This window comes from Ambystoma mexicanum, chromosome 2q, assembly GCF_040938575.1.
Source record: "Ambystoma mexicanum isolate Mex_15411 chromosome 2q, UKY_AmexF1_1, whole genome shotgun sequence".
Taxonomy (NCBI): domain Eukaryota; kingdom Metazoa; phylum Chordata; class Amphibia; order Caudata; family Ambystomatidae; genus Ambystoma; species Ambystoma mexicanum.
The window spans coordinates 50452485-50466513 of NC_090924.1; positions in this window are offsets into that span (position 1 = coordinate 50452485).

The following is a 14029-nucleotide window of genomic DNA, read 5'->3' on the forward strand; positions in this document are numbered from 1 at the left end:
AGACAAGATGGCCGCCCGAGGAATGCAGCAGGTGGGAGAACGAGTTACAAGGTGGGACTGGTGTCAACCAGCTACGTGGCCTACAGTTTATCCTTCAGCAGCACAGGACAGGTTTACCCCGCAAACAGCTAGACAGAGTATGCAGCGGCATCAGCAGCCGTCCGCTACCTGTCAATATCACCTGCCAACCCACGGGCCTGCGACGACAGGTTCTTTGAAAAGTTCCTCATGCTCATGTCCTCAGATGGGGTCCTTCCTTAGGGATGTAATCATGGACATGCTCGCTCTGGCCCCTCCCCCTGCACCTATAGTTATTCCTCCTATAGCTCCAGCACTGCAGGCCCCGTTGCAGCCCCTGCTGCCACGCCGGCTCCTTCGATTCTGGCGCCCCTGCCTTCCACTGTTCAGGCGGTTCCGTACTAGCCTCTGCTGCAGCCTCCGGCTCCGGTCTCCACACCGCAGCCCTCGGCGCCCAGCACCCATCCACTCGTTCCAGACAAGCCGGACACTCTGATGGATGCAGACGAGGAAAAAGACCTCGACACACCATCAACAGTCTAGGCCTTCCACAAATGACTCACAGGTCTGGCAGAGTGAAGGCTTCAGCCCCGGCGTGGGAACTCAACGTGGTACTGACAAGGCTCATGGGGGCCGCCTTCGAACCTATGCATCAGGCCACTCTCAAGTTCCTTTCGTGGAAAACGCCTTTTATTGTGGCCATCATCCCTGCCAGGAGGGTAGTTGAGATCCAGGCCCTGTCCTGCAAGCGGCCTTATCTGACTTTTCACATCACGAGGGTGGTGCTGCGGGCGCACCCTTCCTTCATGCCAAAGGTTCCGTCAGAATTCCACCTCAACAAACATTTGGTGTTGCCTGTGTTTTTTCCGAAGAGTTTACGGAAGATGTCTCAACCTTTCGTGAACTTTGGTCCTGTGAACCATGGGAAAGCTTGGTCCAAGGCTTCCATTTCCAGGTGGCTCTCCGCCTGTATTACACACTGTCACCGTTTGGCAAACCGACCAATGCCTGACCGGCTGAGAGCTCATTCGACCAGAGCGATCGCTGCGACGACTTCGTTCCTGTCTGGTGTGCCCCTGCTGGACATCTGCAGGGCTGCTATGTGGAGGTCTACACACACCTTCACAAGATTCTACAGCGTCGAAAGGGATTCCAGAGAGGACTCCAGGGTCGGCCAAGCAGTGCTACGCAACCTGTCCCTTGAAGGTGAGCCTGTTCCGGAGGTAACAGTAATTGCTTCTGTTGAGCCTTGCCACCTCACGTCGTTGTGTATTTCTGTACTGCTATTTATTCTTTATGTGAATCCATGCCAGACCCCATGCTGGAGAAGGAACAAGTTACTTACCTGTAACTGTTGTACTCTTTCGTCCTGTCCCCTTTCCTCCATACTGCATGGGCGCCTCTCGTTAGGGAAGGGAGACGGAACCTTTTTCACCAGAAGAAATCTTCCCATTTAAATTTAGAGGCACGCGGGGGCGTAGCCCTGGGAGCATGCGCTCGCCTGACTCTGCCCACCGGCGCCAGTCCCCTTTTCCACGTCAACAGGAACAGGCCCATTTCACCAGCACTCCTGGGATTGTCTTCGGACATGTAATACCACGCGCTCTTCCCCGGATACTTTCTTCTGTCTTTCCTCCCCAATGCATTTCGACTTCAGCGGGCTTCAGCAGATGTCCAGCCTGCGAGGTGCTCTTCCCTACATCGGATCCCCACGTTCTTTGCCTCCGCTGCCTTGGCCCCGACCATGGATGGGAGGGTTGCACAAAATGCAAAGCACATTCTTTGCGTGCTTTGACTAGCTAGGTGGACAGAGCTCTTCGAGAAGTCGCCCCCAGAGGACTTGAAGGACTTTTGTCAGTCATAAGTCAAGGCCTAAGGGAGGGCTGCTCTTTTCCAGTGCACCCCGCAAGGGCGACTTCTTCCCAAGGAAACTCCCAGACGGGAGGAACCGCTCAGTTTCTCACACCAGCACGGGTACCGAGGCTAAATCAGCTACCGGCCGCCAGGCCGAGGGGTCTGTAGATCCTTCCAGAGACAGTGCTGAGAGACCGCAAGGTTCTTTTAACGGGTGTACACCTGAGGGGCTATGCACTTGTACCTGCAACATGGCAGAGGGGGCGCCTGTACCCAGCACTACCGGCAACTCTGCTGAGGGTGACATTCCTACCAGGCCTCGGCCTGAGGTGCAGGGTAGGTCTCATGCTCCATCGTCAAGAGTCCTGGAGGAGGCCGGGCCCAGTGAGCCAAGCACCATGACTTTGGCACGTGGCATGCAGCTCGACAAGATGGCCACCACGCCAGACAAGATGGCCGCCCGAGGAATGCAGCAGGTGGGAGAACGAGTTACAAGGTGGGACTGGTGTCAACCAGGTACGTGGCCTACAGTTTATCCTTCAGCAGCACAGGACAGGTTTACCCCGCAAACAGCTAGACAGAGTATGCAGCGGCATCAGCAGCTGTCCGCTACCCGTCAATATCACCTGCCAACCCACGGGCCTGCGACGACAGGTTCTTTGAAAAGTTCCTCATGCTCATGTCCTCAGATGGGGTCCTTCCTTAGGGATGTAATCATGGACATGCTCGCTCTGGCCCCTCCCCCTGCACCTATAGTTATTCCTCCTATAGCTCCAGCACTGCAGGCCCCGTTGCAGCCCCTGCTGCCAAGCCGGCTCCTTCGATTCTGGCGCCCCTGCCTTCCACTGTTCAGGCGGTTCCGTACTAGCCTCTGCTGCAGCCTCCGGCTCCGGTCTCCACACCTCAGCCCTCGGCGCCCAGCACCCCTCCACTCGTTCCAGACAAGCCGGACACCCTGGTGGATGCAGATGAGAAAAAGACCTCGACACACCATCAACAGTCTAGGCCTTCCACGAATGACTCACAGGTCTGGCAGAGTGAAGGCTTCAGCCCCGGCATGGGAACTCAACGTGGTACTGACAAGGCTCATGGGGGCCGCCTTTGAACCTATGCATCAGGCCACTCTCAAGTTCCTTTCGTGGAAAGCGCCTTTTATTGTGGCCATCATCCCTGCCAGGAGGGTAGTTGAGATCCAGGCCCTGTCCTGCAAGCAGCCTTATCTGACTTTTCACATCACGAGGGTGGTGCTGCGGGCGCACCCTTCCTTCATGCCAAAGGTTCCGTCAGAATTCCATCTCAACAAACATTTGGTGTTGCCTGTGTTTTTTCCGACACCTTTGTCGCTGGCTGGAAGGACTTTGCACTCGCTGGATGTGGCGCGTGCTCTGAAGTTCTATGTGGCACGCACAAAGAGTTTACGGAAGATGTCTCAACCTTTCGTGAACTTTGGTCCTGTGAACCATGGGAAAGCTTGGTCCAAGGCTTCCATTTCCAGGTTGCTCTCCGCCTGTATTACACACTGTCACCGTTTGGCAAACCGACCAATGCCTGACCGGCTGAGAGCTCATTCCACCAGAGCGATCGCTGCGACGACTTCGTTCCTGTCTGGTGTGCCCCTGCTGGACATATGCAGGGCTGCTATGTGGAGGTCTACACACACCTTCACAAGATTCTACAGCGTCGAAAGGGATTCCAGAGAGGACTCCAGGGTCGGCCAAGCAGTGCTACGCAACCTGTTCCCTTGAAGGTGAGCCTGTTCCGGAGGTAACAGTAATTGCTTCTGTTGAGCCTTGCCACCTCATGTCGTTGTGTATTTCTGTACTGCTATTCTTTATGTGAATCCATGCCAGACCCCATGCTGGAGAAGGAACAAGTTACATACCTGTAACTGTTGTACTCTTTCGTCCTGTCCCCTTTCCTCCATACTGCATGGGCGCCTCTCGTTAGGGAAGGGAGACGGAACCTTTTTCACCAGAAGAAATCTTCCCATTTAAATTTAGAGGCACGCGGGGGCGTAGCCCTGGGAGCATGCGCTCGCCTGACTCTGCCCACCGGCGCCAGTCCCCTTTTCCGCGTCAACAGGAACAGGCCCATTTCACCAGCGCTCCTGGGATTGTCTTCGGACATGTAATACCACGCGCTCTTCCCCGGATACTTTCTTCTGTCTTTCCTCCCCGATGCATTTCGACTTCAGCGGGCTTCAGCAGATGTCCAGCCTGCGAGGTGCTCTTCCCTACATCGGATCCCCACGTTCTTTGCCTCCGCTGCCTTGGCCCCGACCATGGATGGGAGGGTTGCACAAAATGCAAAGCACATTCTTTGCGTGCTTTGACTAGCTGGGTGGACAGAGCTCTTCGAGAAGTCGCCCCCAGAGGACTTGAAGGACTTTTGTCAGTCATAAGTCAAGGCCTAAGGGAGGGCTGCTCTTTTCCAGTGCACCCCGCAAGGGCGACTTCTTCCCAAGGAAACGCCCAGACGGGAGGAACCGCTCAGTTTCTCACACCAGCACGGGTACCGAGGCTAATTCAGCTACCGGCGGCCAGGCCGAGGGGTCTGTAGATCCTTCCAGAGACAGTGCTGAGAGACCGCAAGGTTCTTTTACCGGGTGTACACCTGAGGGGCTATGCACTTGTACCTGCAACATGGCAGAGGGGGCGCCTGTACCCAGCACTACCGGCAACTCTGCTGAGGGTGACATTCCTACCAGGCCTCGGCCTGAGGTGCAGGGTAGGTCTCATGCTCCATCGCCAAGAGTCCTGGAGGAGGCCGGGCCCAGTGAGCCAAGCACCATGACTTTGGCACGTGGCATGCAGCTCGACAAGATGGCCACCACGCCAGACAAGATGGCCGCCCGAGGAATGCAGCAGGTGGGAGAACGAGTTACAAGGTGGGACTGGTGTCAACCAGCTACGTGGCCTACAGTTTATCCTTCAGCAGCACAGGACAGGTTTACCCCGCAAACAGCTAGACAGAGTATGCAGCGGCATCAGCAGCCGTCCGCTACCTGTCAATATCACCTGCCAACCCACGGGCCTGCGACGACAGGTTCTTTGAAAAGTTCCTCATGCTCATGTCCTCAGATGGGGTCCTTCCTTAGGGATGTAATCATGGACATGCTCGCTCTGGCCCCTCCCCCTGCACCTATAGTTATTCCTCCTATAGCTCCAGCACTGCAGGCCCCGTTGCAGCCCCTGCTGCCACGCCGGCTCCTTCGATTCTGGCGCCCCTGCCTTCCACTGTTCAGGCGGTTCCGTACTAGCCTCTGCTGCAGCCTCCGGCTCCGGTCTCCACACCTCAGCCCTCGGCGCCCAGCACCCCTCCACTCGTTCCAGACAAGCCGGACACCCTGGTGGATGCAGACGAGGAAAAAGACCTCGACACACCATCAACAGTCTAGGCCTTCCACGAATGACTCACAGGTCTGGCAGAGTGAAGGCTTCAGCCCCGGCGTGGGAACTCAACGTGGTACTGACAAGGCTCATGGGGGCCGCCTTCGAACCTATGCATCAGGCCACTCTCAAGTTCCTTTCGTGGAAAACGCCTTTTATTGTGGCCATCATCCCTGCCAGGAGGGTAGTTGAGATCCAGGCCCTGTCCTGCAAGAGGCCTTATCTGACTTTTCACATCACGAGGGTGGTGCTGCGGGCGCACCCTTCCTTCATGCCAAAGGTTCCGTCAGAATTCCACCTCAACAAACATTTGGTGTTGCCTGTGTTTTTTCCGACACCTTTGTCGCTGGCTGGAAGGACTTTGCACTCGCTGGATGTGGCGCGTGCTCTGAAGTTCTATGTGGCACGCACAAAGAGTTTACGGAAGATGTCTCAACCTTTCGTGAACTTTGGTCCTGTGAACCATGGGAAAGCTTGGTCCAAGGCTTCCATTTCCAGGTGGCTCTCCGCCTGTATTACACACTGTCACCGTTTGGCAAACCGACCAATGCCTGACCGGCTGAGAGCTCATTCCACCAGAGCGATCGCTGCGACGACTTCGTTCCTGTCTGGTGTGCCCCTGCTGGACATCTGCAGGGCTGCTATGTGGAGGTCTACACACACCTTCACAAGATTCTACAGCGTCGAAAGGGATTCCAGAGAGGACTCCAGGGTCGGCCAAGCAGTGCTACGCAACCTGTTCCCTTGAAGGTGAGCCTGTTCCGGAGGTAACAGTAATTACTTCTGTTGAGCCTTGCCACCTCACGTCGTTGTGTATTTCTGTACTGCTATTTATTCTTTATGTGAATCCATGCCAGACCCCATGCTGGAGAAGGAACAAGTTACTTACCTGTAACTGTTGTACTCTTTCGTCCTGTCCCCTTTCCTCCATACTGCATGGGCGCCTCTCGTTAGGGAAGGGAGACGGAACCTTTTTCACCAGAAGAAATCTTCCCATTTAAATTTAGAGGCACGCGGGGGCGTAGCCCTGGGAGCATGCGCTCGCCTGACTCTGCCCACCGGCGCCAGTCCCCTTTTCCGCGTCAACAGGAACAGGCCCATTTCACCAGCGCTCCTGGGATTGTCTTCGGACATGTAATACCACGCGCTCTTCCCCGGATACTTTCTTCTGTCTTTCCTCCCCGATGCATTTCGACTTCAGCGGGCTTCAGCAGATGTCCAGCCTGCGAGGTGCTCTTCCCTACATCGGATCCCCACGTTCTTTGCCTCCGCTGCCTTGGCCCCGACCATGGATGGGAGGGTTGCACAAAATGCAAAGCACATTCTTTGCGTGCTTTGACTAGCTAGGTGGACAGAGCTCTTCGAGAAGTCGCCCCCAGAGGACTTGAAGGACTTTTGTCAGTCATAAGTCAAGGCCTAAGGGAGGGCTGCTCTTTTCCAGTGCACCCCGCAAGGGCGACTTCTTCCCAAGGAAACGCCCAGACGGGAGGAACCGCTCAGTTTCTCACACCAGCACGGGTACCGAGGCTAATTCAGCTACCGGCGGCCAGGCCGAGGGGTCTGTAGATCCTTCCAGAGACAGTGCTGAGAGACCGCAAGGTTCTTTTACCGGGTGTACACCTGAGGGGCTATGCACTTGTACCTGCAACATGGCAGAGGGGGCGCCTGTACCCAGCACTACCGGCAACTCTGCTGAGGGTGACAATCCTACCAGGCCTCGGCCTGAGGTGCAGGGTAGGTCTCATGCTCCATCGCCAAGAGTCCTGGAGGAGGCCGGGCCCAGTGAGCCAAGCACCATGACTTTGGCACATGGCATGCAGCTCGACAAGATGGCCACCACGCCAGACAAGATGGCCGCCCGAGGAATGCAGCAGGTGGGAGAACGAGTTACAAGGTGGGACTGGTGTCAACCAGGTACGTGGCCTACAGTTTATCCTTCAGCAGCACAGGACAGGTTTACCCCGCAAACAGCTAGACAGAGTATGCAGCGGCATCAGCTGCCGTCCGCTACCTGTCAATATCACCTGCCAACCCACGGGCCTGCGCCGACAGGTTCTTTGAAAAGTTCCTCATGCTCATGTCCTCAGATGGGGTCCTTCCTTAGGGATGTAATCATGGACATGCTCGCTCTGGCCCCTCCCCCTGCACCTATAGTTATTCCTCCTATAGCTCCAGCACTGCAGGCCCCGTTGCAGCCCCTGCTGCCACGCCGGCTCCTTCGATTCTGGCGCCCCTGCCTTCCACTGTTCAGGCGGTTCCGTACTAGCCTCTGCTGCAGCCTCCGGCTCCGGTCTCCACACCGCAGCCCTCGGCGCCCAGCACCCCTCCACCCGTTCCAGACAAGCCGGACACCCTGATGGATGCAGACGAGGAAAAAGACCTCGACACACCATCAACAGTCTAGGCCTTCCACGAATGACTCACAGGTCTGGCAGAGTGAAGGCTTCAGCCCCGGCGTGGGAACTCAACGTGGTACTGACAAGGCTCATGGGGGCCGCCTTCGAACCTATGCATCAGGCCACTCTCAAGTTCCTTTCGTGGAAAACGCCTTTTATTGTGGCCATCATCCCTGCCAGGAGGGTAGTTGAGATCCAGGCCCTGTCCTGCAAGCGGCCTTATCTGACTTTTCACATCACGAGGGTGGTGCTGCGGGCGCACCCTTCCTTCATGCCAAAGGTTCCATCAGAATTCCACCTCAACAAACATTTGGTGTTGCCTGTGTTTTTTCCGAAGAGTTTACGGAAGATGTCTCAACCTTTCGTGAACTTTGGTCCTGTGAACCATGGGAAAGCTTGGTCCAAGGCTTCCATTTCCAGGTTGCTCTCCGCCTGTATTACACACTGTCACCGTTTGGCAAACCGACCAATGCCTGACCGGCTGAGAGCTCATTCCACCAGAGCGATCGCTGCGACGACTTCGTTCCTGTCTGGTGTGCCCCTGCTGGACATCTGCAGGGCTGCTATGTGGAGGTCTACACACACCTTCACAAGATTCTACAGCGTCGAAAGGGATTCCAGAGAGGACTCCAGGGTCGGCCAAGCAGTGCTACGCAACCTGTTCCCTTGAAGGTGAGCCTGTTCCGGAGGTAACAGTAATTACTTCTGTTGAGCCTTGCCACCTCACGTCGTTGTGTATTTCTGTACTGCTATTTATTCTTTATGTGAATCCATGCCAGACCCCATGCTGGAGAAGGAACAAGTTACTTACCTGTAACTGTTGTACTCTTTCGTCCTGTCCCCTTTCCTCCATACTGCATGGGCGCCTCTCGTTAGGGAAGGGAGACGGAACCTTTTTCACCAGAAGAAATCTTCCCATTTAAATTTAGAGGCACGCGGGGGCGTAGCCCTGGGAGCATGCGCTCGCCTGACTCTGCCCACCGGCGCCAGTCCCCTTTTCCGCGTCAACAGGAACAGGCCCATTTCACCAGCGCTCCTGGGATTGTCTTCGGACATGTAATACCACGCGCTCTTCCCCGGATACTTTCTTCTGTCTTTCCTCCCCGATGCATTTCGACTTCAGCGGGCTTCAGCAGATGTCCAGCCTGCGAGGTGCTCTTCCCTACATCGGATCCCCACGTTCTTTGCCTCCGCTGCCTTGGCCCCGACCATGGATGGGAGGGTTGCACAAAATGCAAAGCACATTCTTTGCGTGCTTTGACTAGCTAGGTGGACAGAGCTCTTCGAGAAGTCGCCCCCAGAGGACTTGAAGGACTTTTGTCAGTCATAAGTCAAGGCCTAAGGGAGGGCTGCTCTTTTCCAGTGCACCCCGCAAGGGCGACTTCTTCCCAAGGAAACGCCCAGACGGGAGGAACCGCTCAGTTTCTCACACCAGCACGGGTACCGAGGCTAATTCAGCTACCGGCGGCCAGGCCGAGGGGTCTGTAGATCCTTCCAGAGACAGTGCTGAGAGACCGCAAGGTTCTTTTACCGGGTGTACACCTGAGGGGCTATGCACTTGTACCTGCAACATGGCAGAGGGGGCGCCTGTACCCAGCACTACCGGCAACTCTGCTGAGGGTGACAATCCTACCAGGCCTCGGCCTGAGGTGCAGGGTAGGTCTCATGCTCCATCGCCAAGAGTCCTGGAGGAGGCCGGGCCCAGTGAGCCAAGCACCATGACTTTGGCACATGGCATGCAGCTCGACAAGATGGCCACCACGCCAGACAAGATGGCCGCCCGAGGAATGCAGCAGGTGGGAGAACGAGTTACAAGGTGGGACTGGTGTCAACCAGGTACGTGGCCTACAGTTTATCCTTCAGCAGCACAGGACAGGTTTACCCCGCAAACAGCTAGACAGAGTATGCAGCGGCATCAGCTGCCGTCCGCTACCTGTCAATATCACCTGCCAACCCACGGGCCTGCGCCGACAGGTTCTTTGAAAAGTTCCTCATGCTCATGTCCTCAGATGGGGTCCTTCCTTAGGGATGTAATCATGGACATGCTCGCTCTGGCCCCTCCCCCTGCACCTATAGTTATTCCTCCTATAGCTCCAGCACTGCAGGCCCCGTTGCAGCCCCTGCTGCCACGCCGGCTCCTTCGATTCTGGCGCCCCTGCCTTCCACTGTTCAGGCGGTTCCGTACTAGCCTCTGCTGCAGCCTCCGGCTCCGGTCTCCACACCGCAGCCCTCGGCGCCCAGCACCCCTCCACCCGTTCCAGACAAGCCGGACACCCTGATGGATGCAGACGAGGAAAAAGACCTCGACACACCATCAACAGTCTAGGCCTTCCACGAATGACTCACAGGTCTGGCAGAGTGAAGGCTTCAGCCCCGGCGTGGGAACTCAACGTGGTACTGACAAGGCTCATGGGGGCCGCCTTCGAACCTATGCATCAGGCCACTCTCAAGTTCCTTTCGTGGAAAACGCCTTTTATTGTGGCCATCATCCCTGCCAGGAGGGTAGTTGAGATCCAGGCCCTGTCCTGCAAGCGGCCTTATCTGACTTTTCACATCACGAGGGTGGTGCTGCGGGCGCACCCTTCCTTCATGCCAAAGGTTCCATCAGAATTCCACCTCAACAAACATTTGGTGTTGCCTGTGTTTTTTCCGAAGAGTTTACGGAAGATGTCTCAACCTTTCGTGAACTTTGGTCCTGTGAACCATGGGAAAGCTTGGTCCAAGGCTTCCATTTCCAGGTGGCTCTCCGCCTGTATTACACACTGTCACCGTTTGGCAAACCGACCAATGCCTGACCGGCTGAGAGCTCATTCGACCAGAGCGATCGCTGCGACGACTTCGTTCCTGTCTGGTGTGCCCCTGCTGGACATCTGCAGGGCTGCTATGTGGAGGTCTACACACACCTTCACAAGATTCTACAGCGTCGAAAGGGATTCCAGAGAGGACTCCAGGGTCGGCCAAGCAGTGCTACGCAACCTGTTCCCTTGAAGGTGAGCCTGTTCCGGAGGTAACAGTAATTGCTTCTGTTGAGCCTTGCCACCTCACGTCGTTGTGTATTTCTGTACTGCTATTTATTCTTTATGTGAATCCATGCCAGACCCCATGCTGGAGAAGGAACAAGTTACTTACCTGTAACTGTTGTTGTACTCTTTCGTCCTGTCCCCTTTCCTCCATACTGCATGGGCGCCTCTCGTTAGGGAAGGGAGACGGAACCTTTTTCACCAGAAGAAATCTTCCCATTTAAATTTAGAGGCACGCGGGGGCGTAGCCCTGGGAGCATGCGCTCGCCTGACTCTGCCCACCGGCGCCAGTCCCCTTTTCCGCGTCAACAGGAACAGGCCCATTTCACCAGCGCTCCTGGGATTGTCTTCGGACATGTAATACCACGCGCTCTTCCCCGGATACTTTCTTCTGTCTTTCCTCCCCGATGCATTTCGACTTCAGCGGGCTTCAGCAGATGTCCAGCCTGCGAGGTGCTCTTCCCTACATCGGATCCCCACGTTCTTTGCCTCCGCTGCCTTGGCCCCGACCATGGATGGGAGGGTTGCACAAAATGCAAAGCACATTCTTTGCGTGCTTTGACTAGCTAGGTGGACAGAGCTCTTCGAGAAGTCGCCCCCAGAGGACTTGAAGGACTTTTGTCAGTCATAAGTCAAGGCCTAAGGGAGGGCTGCTCTTTTCCAGTGCACCCCGCAAGGGCGACTTCTTCCCAAGGAAACGCCCAGACGGGAGGAACCGCTCAGTTTCTCACACCAGCACGGGTACCGAGGCTAATTCAGCTACCGGCCGCCAGGCCGAGGGGTCTGTAGATCCTTCCAGAGACAGTGCTGAGAGACCGCAAGGTTCTTTTACCGGGTGTACACCTGAGGGGCTTTGCACTTGTACCTGCAACATGGCAGAGGGGGCGCCTGTACCCAGCACTACCGGCAACTCTGCTGATGGTGACATTCCTACCAGGCCTCGGCCTGAGGTGCAGGGTAGGTCTCATGCTCCATCGTCAAGAGTCCTGGAGGAGGCCGGGCCCAGTGAGCCAAGCACCATGACTTTGGCACGTGGCATGCAGCTCGACAAGATGGCCACCACGCCAGACAAGATGGCCGCCCGAGGAATGCAGCAGGTGGGAGAACGAGTTACAAGGTGGGACTGGTGTCAACCAGGTACGTGGCCTACAGTTTATCCTTCAGCAGCACAGGACAGGTTTACCCCGCAAACAGCTAGACAGAGTATGCAGCGGCATCAGCAGCTGTCCGCTACCCGTCAATATCACCTGCCAACCCACGGGCCTGCGACGACAGGTTCTTTGAAAAGTTCCTCATGCTCATGTCCTCAGAAGGGGTCCTTCCTTAGGGATGTAATCATGGACATGCTCGCTCTGGCCCCTCCCCCTGCACCTATAGTTATTCCTCCTATAGCTCCAGCACTGCAGGCCCCGTTGCAGCCCCTGCTGCCAAGCCGGCTCCTTCGATTCTGGCGCCCCTGCCTTCCACTGTTCAGGCGGTTCCGTACTAGCCTCTGCTGCAGCCTCCGGCTCCGGTCTCCACACCTCAGCCCTCGGCGCCCAGCACCCCTCCACTCGTTCCAGACAAGCCGGACACCCTGGTGGATGCAGATGAGAAAAAGACCTCGACACACCATCAACAGTCTAGGCCTTCCACGAATGACTCACAGGTCTGGCAGAGTGAAGGCTTCAGCCCCGGCGTGGGAACTCAACGTGGTACTGACAAGGCTCATGGGGGCCGCCTTCGAACCTATGCATCAGGCCACTCTCAAGTTCCTTTCGTGGAAAGCGCCTTTTATTGTGGCCATCATCCCTGCCAGGAGGGTAGTTGAGATCCAGGCCCTGTCCTGCAAGCAGCCTTATCTGACTTTTCACATCACGAGGGTGGTGCTGCGGGCGCACCCTTCCTTCATGCCAAAGGTTCCGTCAGAATTCCATCTCAACAAACATTTGGTGTTGCCTGTGTTTTTTCCGACACCTTTGTCGCTGGCTGGAAGGACTTTGCACTCGCTGGATGTGGCGCGTGCTCTGAAGTTCTATGTGGCACGCACAAAGAGTTTACGGAAGATGTCTCAACCTTTCGTGAACTTTGGTCCTGTGAACCATGGGAAAGCTTGGTCCAAGGCTTCCATTTCCAGGTTGCTCTCCGCCTGTATTACACACTGTCACCGTTTGGCAAACCGACCAATGCCTGACCGGCTGAGAGCTCATTCCACCAGAGCGATCGCTGCGACGACTTCGTTCCTGTCTGGTGTGCCCCTGCTGGACATCTGCAGGGCTGCTATGTGGAGGTCTACACACACCTTCACAAGATTCTACAGCGTCGAAAGGGATTCCAGAGAGGACTCCAGGGTCGGCCAAGCAGTGCTACGCAACCTGTTCCCTTGAAGGTGAGCCTGTTCCGGAGGTAACAGTAATTGCTTCTGTTGAGCCTTGCCACCTCACGTTGTTGTGTATTTCTGTACTGCTATTCTTTATGTGAATCCATGCCAGACCCCATGCTGGAGAAGGAACAAGTTACATACCTGTAACTGTTGTACTCTTTCGTCCTGTCCCCTTTCCTCCATACTGCATGGGCGCCTCTCGTTAGGGAAGGGAGACGGAACCTTTTTCACCAGAAGAAATCTTCCCATTTAAATTTAGAGGTACGCGGGGGCGTAGCCCTGGGAGCATGCGCTCGCCTCACTCTGCCCACCGGCGCCAGTCCCCTTTTCCGCGTCAACAGGAACAGGCCCATTTCACCAGCGCTCCTGGGATTGTCTTCGGACATGTAATACCACGCGCTCTTCCCCGGATACTTTCTTCTGTCTTTCCTCCCCGATGCATTTCGACTTCAGCGGGCTTCAGCAGATGTCCAGCCTGCGAGGTGCTCTTCCCTACATCGGATCCCCACGTTCTTTGCCTCCGCTGCCTTGGCCTCGACCATGGATGGGAGGGTTGCACAAAATGCAAAGCACATTCTTTTTCGTGCTTTGACTAGCTGGGTGGACAGAGCTCTTTGAGAAGTCGCCCCCAGAGGACTTGAAGGACTTTTGTCAGTCATAAGTCAAGGCCTAAGGGAGGGCTGCTCTTTTCCAGTGCACCCCGCAAGGGCGACTTCTTCCCAAGGAAACGCCCAGACGGGAGGAACCGCTCAGTTTCTCACACCAGCACGGGTACCGAGGCTAATTCAGCTACCGGCGGCCAGGCCGAGGGGTCTGTAGATCCTTCCAGAGACAGTGCTGAGAGACCGCAAGGTTCTTTTACCGGGTGTACACCTGAGGGGCTATGCACTTGTACCTGCAACATGGCAGAGGGGGCGCCTGTACCCAGCACTACCGGCAACTCTGCTGAGGGTGACATTCCTACCAGGCCTCGGCCTGAGGTGCAGGGTA